This window comes from Onychostoma macrolepis, chromosome 09, assembly GCF_012432095.1.
Source record: "Onychostoma macrolepis isolate SWU-2019 chromosome 09, ASM1243209v1, whole genome shotgun sequence".
NCBI lineage: Eukaryota > Metazoa > Chordata > Actinopteri > Cypriniformes > Cyprinidae > Onychostoma > Onychostoma macrolepis.
This window is the reverse complement of record NC_081163.1, coordinates 3,814,821-3,821,673: the sequence shown is the minus strand read 5'-3', so window position 1 is coordinate 3,821,673 and position 6,853 is coordinate 3,814,821. Positions and strand designations below refer to the sequence as shown.

At 35.4% G+C, this 6,853-nt stretch overlaps 1 long non-coding RNA gene across 1 annotated transcript in view; it reads right to left on the bottom strand.

The window, feature by feature from the left end:
- Positions 1-1,047: 1,047 nt before the first annotated feature.
- LOC131547114 (uncharacterized) overlaps positions 1,048-6,853 on the bottom strand; it is a 29,928-nt gene continuing 24,122 nt past the window's right edge. Inside the window, exon 9 of the long non-coding RNA XR_009272849.1 lies at positions 1,048-1,100. This is a non-coding gene — a long non-coding RNA (uncharacterized LOC131547114). The remainder of the gene's footprint in view (positions 1,101-6,853) is intronic.

Sequence of the window (6,853 nt, the reverse complement as noted above, 5' to 3'; positions counted from 1 at the left end):
GTTATAAGTTGAGATTTACAAGAAATATTTTAACTGCAACTATGTAAAAGGAATACTGCTGTAATCTTATTTGTTTAAAGTGTTTGAAAACCAAATGTTATTGCACTTTTGTTCATATAGCAGTACTTTTAAATGAAAAAAGTGCACAATACACTGCTTTTGAATGCATTATTGAATTTTGTGCATAATGTGATTAATCGCAGACAATCATGCGATTAATCACGATTCAAAAATTTAATCGCTGCCCAGTACTAATATATATATATATATATATATATATATATATATACTTTATGTACTATTTAATGTACTATGACAGCAGTCAGAAAAGATGCTAGACATTAATTTCCAAATGTAGAACCAAAAATCTTACGTTCTTAAAGACTATATGTTGCTTTACTGACTTTCATTTTTTTCAAGTAAAATAGGATATTGAATGAGAAATATTGTAGAATGACACTTGAGTTGATTGGATTGTGAAAAATAGGTGTTATGTTCCAGAACGGGATCTGAAAAGTAGGACGGATTCATGACATCTGTTGGAAAGAAAGCTGTTTCAGAAATGGAGAGTGTCATAATATTTTGGTCAAAGAACATTTTTATGCAGAATATAACATGTACTGATGAATCATGCACAATAAAATCAGCAACATGCATTAAAAAAAGAAATGCATTCGGTGTTGCTGCACGCTGCTTTGTATAATAATATCCAACTAACAGGCAATTAAATCGCTGGACAAAATCTAAACCAAATCTAAACGGCGGTATTTGAGAATGCAAGATTTTTGATTCTAAATTTGTAAATTAATGTCTAGCATATAATCTCTTCTGACTGCTGCTATAATACATTAAATTGCATAACGTTTATATATGAATTGCTTTATTGACTTTCATGCACTTCAAAAATGGGAAATAAGCAAAAACAATCTGACTTTTGTTACTTTGGTTATCTGAGATTTTCAAGCAAAACAGGATAGCCTATTCAATGGGAAACATTGTAGGGCGAGACTTGAGCTGATTTGATTGTGAAAAATGGGCGTTACGTACCAGAATGGGGCTTGAAAAGTAGGAGGGATTCATGACGTCAGTTGGAAAGCAAGCTGTTTCAGAAATGGAGAAAGTCATTACATTTTGTTCAAAGAACAGAACAACGTGTGCTGATGAATCATGCACAATAAAACCAGCAACATGCATTAATTAAAAAATAAATAGGGTCGGTGTTGATTTCATGTTGAACTGTTTTAAGAATTTTTTAGATTAAATGCTCCAGATAATAATATCACAGGCAGGCTGAGCCAAGTGTGCTGAAAAATGCCTAATTAACACAGATCCCTCCTGTAGTTTCTCAAACTGCCATCAGATGTAGCATCGCTGGCCCTGCTACCCCCTCACAGGGATCATCCCACCCCACAGCGAGGGCCTCTGCATGGGGGGAGCTCCATCATTTTACCTCAGCGCTCCCCACCACCCCCTCACTAATGGCTGCTGGAGCTATCCAATCAATCGTGTCTCTATTACAGTATGCCTTTAATATCAGCTAGTGTTATTATTACACCAGTCAAATCACACAGAAACAATCCTTTACCTTTTCGCAGGCCTGTTAACAAGTCAAAATTCAATCGACCAGTCTTTTCATAAGTGTTTTTACTTCATTTATGCATGAAGGCGTGATTAAAAATCACAGAGGTGAAGCGAATTAATTGAACAGATATTTTTTAAATGGCTCATCTAAATTTATATGAGCTTATGTAACCAACACAATGTCTAAAATTGTGTAGAGTGTCATTTTAGGGATGGCTTATTTATTAGATATTTATGAATATGCAATGTTTCATTTGAATAAAACCCAATATCTACCCAGCTAAACAGGGAATGTTCTCAGAACTTTGGCTAACGTTCTGGCAAGGTTCTCTTAAAGTTATAAACAAACATTCTAATGCAATGTCCTCTGGTCTGTAATAATGTTCTCAAAAAATTGAATGTTTTTTTAGTTGGACATTTTTTTTTTTTTAATGTAACTGAGTCTTTAAAGTAATGTAACTTCTAAAGTAATGTCCCCATAATGTGTTAAATAGCAATGTTACCTTCATTTTCTTAACTTAATGGGAACATTAGCAAAATATTCTTAGAATATGTTTTTGTTAGCTGGGTAAACAGATGAATGATAAATGTTACACTCAATTGATTTTAAAATCATGAATTTGTGATACCAAAATGTGATATTACGACACTCCCCTCTGGAATACTTGATTCTGACTGGTCATTCAGTAAAATATACTGAATATATTTCTGAATAATGACCAGGGTAAAACTGTATAAGTGAACAACCACTAGGGAAACTTTTCATACCTGTGCTCATTTTCCGTCTCCCTATAATAAGACATATAACTAAATATTAAAAGAAACAGACAAGTTGCTGGTCAGGACTTTCAAAGAAAGGTGGGATGATTTTCTTCAGTTTGATTAAAATAAATATTCTGTTGATTATATTGTTCTTTTGCCACGCCAGAAACGTTTGAAAACAGTAAACAGTGTCTGTTACAGAGCTCTTTTGTTACTCTGCCGCCCTTAACAATAAAATTACAGTATCTTCCCGCGCATTTACTCTGAGTGCAAAATATATGATTAGGGCAGATTGTTAAAAATGGCGGCCTTCACGGAGAGTGAAAAAGTGACTCTCATTCTTAAAGATGGATGGGCGGCACTTCGAAGCCACTGAGCGCTCTGTTTATTTAAAGCCGTGGGATTGTTGGTGAAGGATAATTCTGGTCAGCAGTTGGTACCCGGTTCGGAGGGAAAGGAGGACCACCGCCAGGCGCCTGACAGTGATGGAGCACACAAACACACACACGCAGATTCATCTTGTGAGCTGCAGCGGGGCCACAAGCACGAGAGGAGAACAGTTTGTGACCACGCACAAACACACTGCGTTCAAAACATACTTACAGTAACTTATAAATGAATATGACTGTGTTGTGAATCAAGGACGTTCACTACTGTTGAAAAGTTTGGGGTCGGTAAGATCTTTTTGAAAGAAGCCGCTTATGCTCAAGGAGGCTGCACGATCAGTATATTAAAACAGTACTATTGTGAAATATTATTACAACAGCCATACTCCATTTGTGACCCTGGACCACAAAACCAGTCATAAGGGTCAATTTTTCAAAATTGAGATTTTTACATCATCTGAAAGCTGAATAAATAAGCTTTCCATTGATGTATGGTTTGTACATCACAAAGGTATGAAAAGTTTCCCTAGTGGTTGTTCACTTATACAGTAGGACAATATTTGGCCAAGATACAACTATTTGAGGGTGCAAAACAATCTAAATATTGAGAAAATCGCCTTTAAAGTTGTCCAAATGAATTTCTTTGCAATGCATATTACTAATCAAAAATGAAGTTTAGATATATTTACAGTAGGAAATTTACAAAATATCTTCATGGAACATGATCTTTACTTAATGTCCTAATGATTTTTGGCATAAAAGAAAAATCAATCATTTTGACCCATACAGTGTATTTTTGGCTATTGCTACAAATATATCCCAGCGACTTAAGACTGGTTTTGTGCTCCAGGGTCACACAATCCTTCAGAAATCATTCTAATATGCTGATTTGCTGCTCAACAAACATTTCTTATTGTTATCAGTATTGAAACCAGACTAATCTTATTTGTGAAAATCATGATATATTTTTATTTTAGGAGTCTAGAAAGTTCAAAAGAACAGCATTTATTTGTAACATTATGTCTTTACTGTCACTTTTGATCCACTTAATGTGTCCTTGCTCAATTAAGTATTCATTTCTTTCAAAAACAATAAATAAATACTGACTCCAAACTTCTGAAATTCTTCCAAATCCATAAAATTGTAGCTTAAACATTAGCAATGTTCTCCTTTTAACTTCAAAACAACACTTAATTTCAGCATTTACGCTCCCAATCTAATCTCATGCAAAGCATACAGGGAACTACAAATCCCCTGGCCAGTTCATTCAATGCAAATGAAAATTATCCATGTAGTCCCAGCATATGTGGATTAAGTAAACTATTCATTCTCACTTAAAAACAATGCCTTTTTTGCTGCTTGCTCAATTTACTTCAAATGAGCTCATTATAATTAAGTAAATTGAGCAGGAAGCAAAACAAAATCTTCTGAGTGAAAATGGATTGTTAGAGTGATACAAACTGATGGACACCACAAAACAGCACATAATTAATCAAATCCATTGCTAAAACTCACTAACGTCTGTGCTGTTGTTTTCCCTACAAAATGATGTCACTTCCTGTAAAATTATGTCAGTAGGGAACTGGCTTTTTTGTTAAAGGGATTTTACAAAAGACTAACAGGATGGAAATTGGTGTCTACACGTGTAAGTGACTTGCACACAATTACATTGTAAAATTGTGTTGGTTTTAGCCAACAAGCTCTAAAATGTTAGAAAAAAACGTGATATTTTTTTAAATTGCTAGTTTTTCATTGTTCCATTCAAAAGTAGTTTCATTCAAACTAAGTATTAATTTAAAATGCACTTCAATGACCCAATTTCCATCTGTAAAAATGTTGAGTTTCATATTTTATCCAGAATGTTATTGACATGTTTCATTGACGTTTGTACTGCATAGCATACAGTATATGACTATATATATGCCAATCACTGTGCCTTCATGTAAAAGCTGCTGTTTCTGGAGAACAGCACACGAGTGAGGCTTTGAACGTGTGTGTGCGTGTGTGTTAACTGATAGAAGTATATATTTATTTGTGTATTCAAGCTGCCCTCTACTGTTGATTGTCTCAATGACAAGACAAAGGATGATAACAATAGAGCTCATGAAGGCCAGTTGTCTCTCGTTGAGCTGTGTGGAGCCAAACACTCACGCCGGAGACGCAGATGAGCACACGGACAGCATCATTACTGACATCTGAGTCTGTTCACACCTCCATTCAGCTGTGTGCAGCATTCATCTTTTTGAGTAAAAATAACTGTATAGGGGAGACCGGGGCTAGTTGTCACAAGATCTATATTTCAGTTTTGGTCAAAAGCCCAATTATGTTTTGCAGCTGGTTTTGCATGTAGGTTTCTAGTTAATAAATAAATAGTCAGGGCAAATTGTAAAATGTGTTTTAGATGATGTGATTTTATACACTGTATTAATATCTGTCACTTAAAACAATGGTTTGAAAGTTTAATGCTACCTATTGCACTTTTGTCGATGAATAGCAACAATTATTGTTTCATAACTGTTGCCGAATGCAGTGTAAATCACATTAGATAGCAGTATTCTACAATCGTGCTGTAATGCATAATCGCAGGTGTGCATTGTGACAACTTACCCCATTAAGACTTTTGATAGTCAAGGTTTTAGTCCATGCAAAAATTTACTTAAGTCTACCTTGAGAAACGTTCACTGTAGTAAAAAGCATGACAATTAGCCCTGGTCTCTGATGTTATATAGTCATATTTTTGTCAGTGCAAAATTGAATGCAAGGATTTATATTGAACCGATTTGCTAACGCTCCCATTAAATTATGAAAATGTTATTTCAAAATGTTTTCTCTTGGTTACACAAACATTCCATTTTATCATTTTGCACACATTATGGGAATGATACTTTTGAATGTTCTCTGAACGTTCTGAAACAAGTAGTAACATTTTAAAAAAATGTTACATGAACGTCCAACTAAAACATTTCAGGAAAAAAGTTCCATGAACCGACAGTTTTGTGCTAACATTTTGAGAACACACTGAACGAACATTCTATTAAGAATGTTTGTTCATAACTTTGAGAGAACATTTCCGGAACGTTATTCAAAATTCTAAGAATGTGCCCTGTTATCTGATGGCATACATGGTGCAGACAGTTTTCACTTACACATTAAAAGTAATACTGAGGTATTATCATCTCGGCAGCTGTAAAATGAACCAGCATGGCAGCAGCATTAAACATCTCTTGAGGATAAAATGCTAAAACTGATTGTGAACACACATAAAGACTTTAACTGGCTTCATGCTCATCCTTTCTCAATGAAAAAAGCATCTTACATCTGACTACGCAGCACGGTTATTATCATTAACTAAAACTAAAACTATATAAAAAAAATTACTACTTAAAATAAAATAAATGTTAACTGATGAACTAATGATTTTATGTCATTTTCATGTAGCTAAATAAACTAAAAATAATCAATACTATTTAGACATATTTTAAAAAATACAACATGAACTAAAATGAAAGTAAAAACGGAAAATAAGCTAAAATAAAAATAGGTTTCGGAATACACATCCCTGAAGCATGAGAAATGAGATTGTTGAGTCCTTTTTTTTTTGTCCTCGTTAGGAATGTAAATTTGACCTTAATAGCTGGCGTACAGCTTTTTTCCCCACACCTGACAATTACATTAGTATTTCCGTTGCGGCGTGGCACACGCAGTGAATTCTAATGGCGGCCCAGGACGGCGAGGACCCGCGCCTTCCATATGCTAACTAGGCCAGCGTCGCCGATCCGCCCGCCTCTCGGCATTTCCATATCATCAGAATTCAGTTACCTGACATAATAACAGAGATGCGGGGCTCTGATGTGTCAGCTCCACGTATACGTCGGCAGCAAGATCCAGCCACACTCAAAGTCAAGTGGATGTTAATGCCTCCCACACTCAAAGTCAGACTGATTTACCTCACAAAGCTTTGTGCGCTTTAATATGATGACTCCTCCACACAGAGCCCCTCTTTAAAGAGGAAATTGTGGTTTTTAACCTCGGAATATTATCTTCTTTCTTCTTCTTCTCTTTCCGCAGGCTGTGGGCAAACGCCCGCGAGGTATTTGGCAAGGCCGGAACAGCCCCGACTCTGA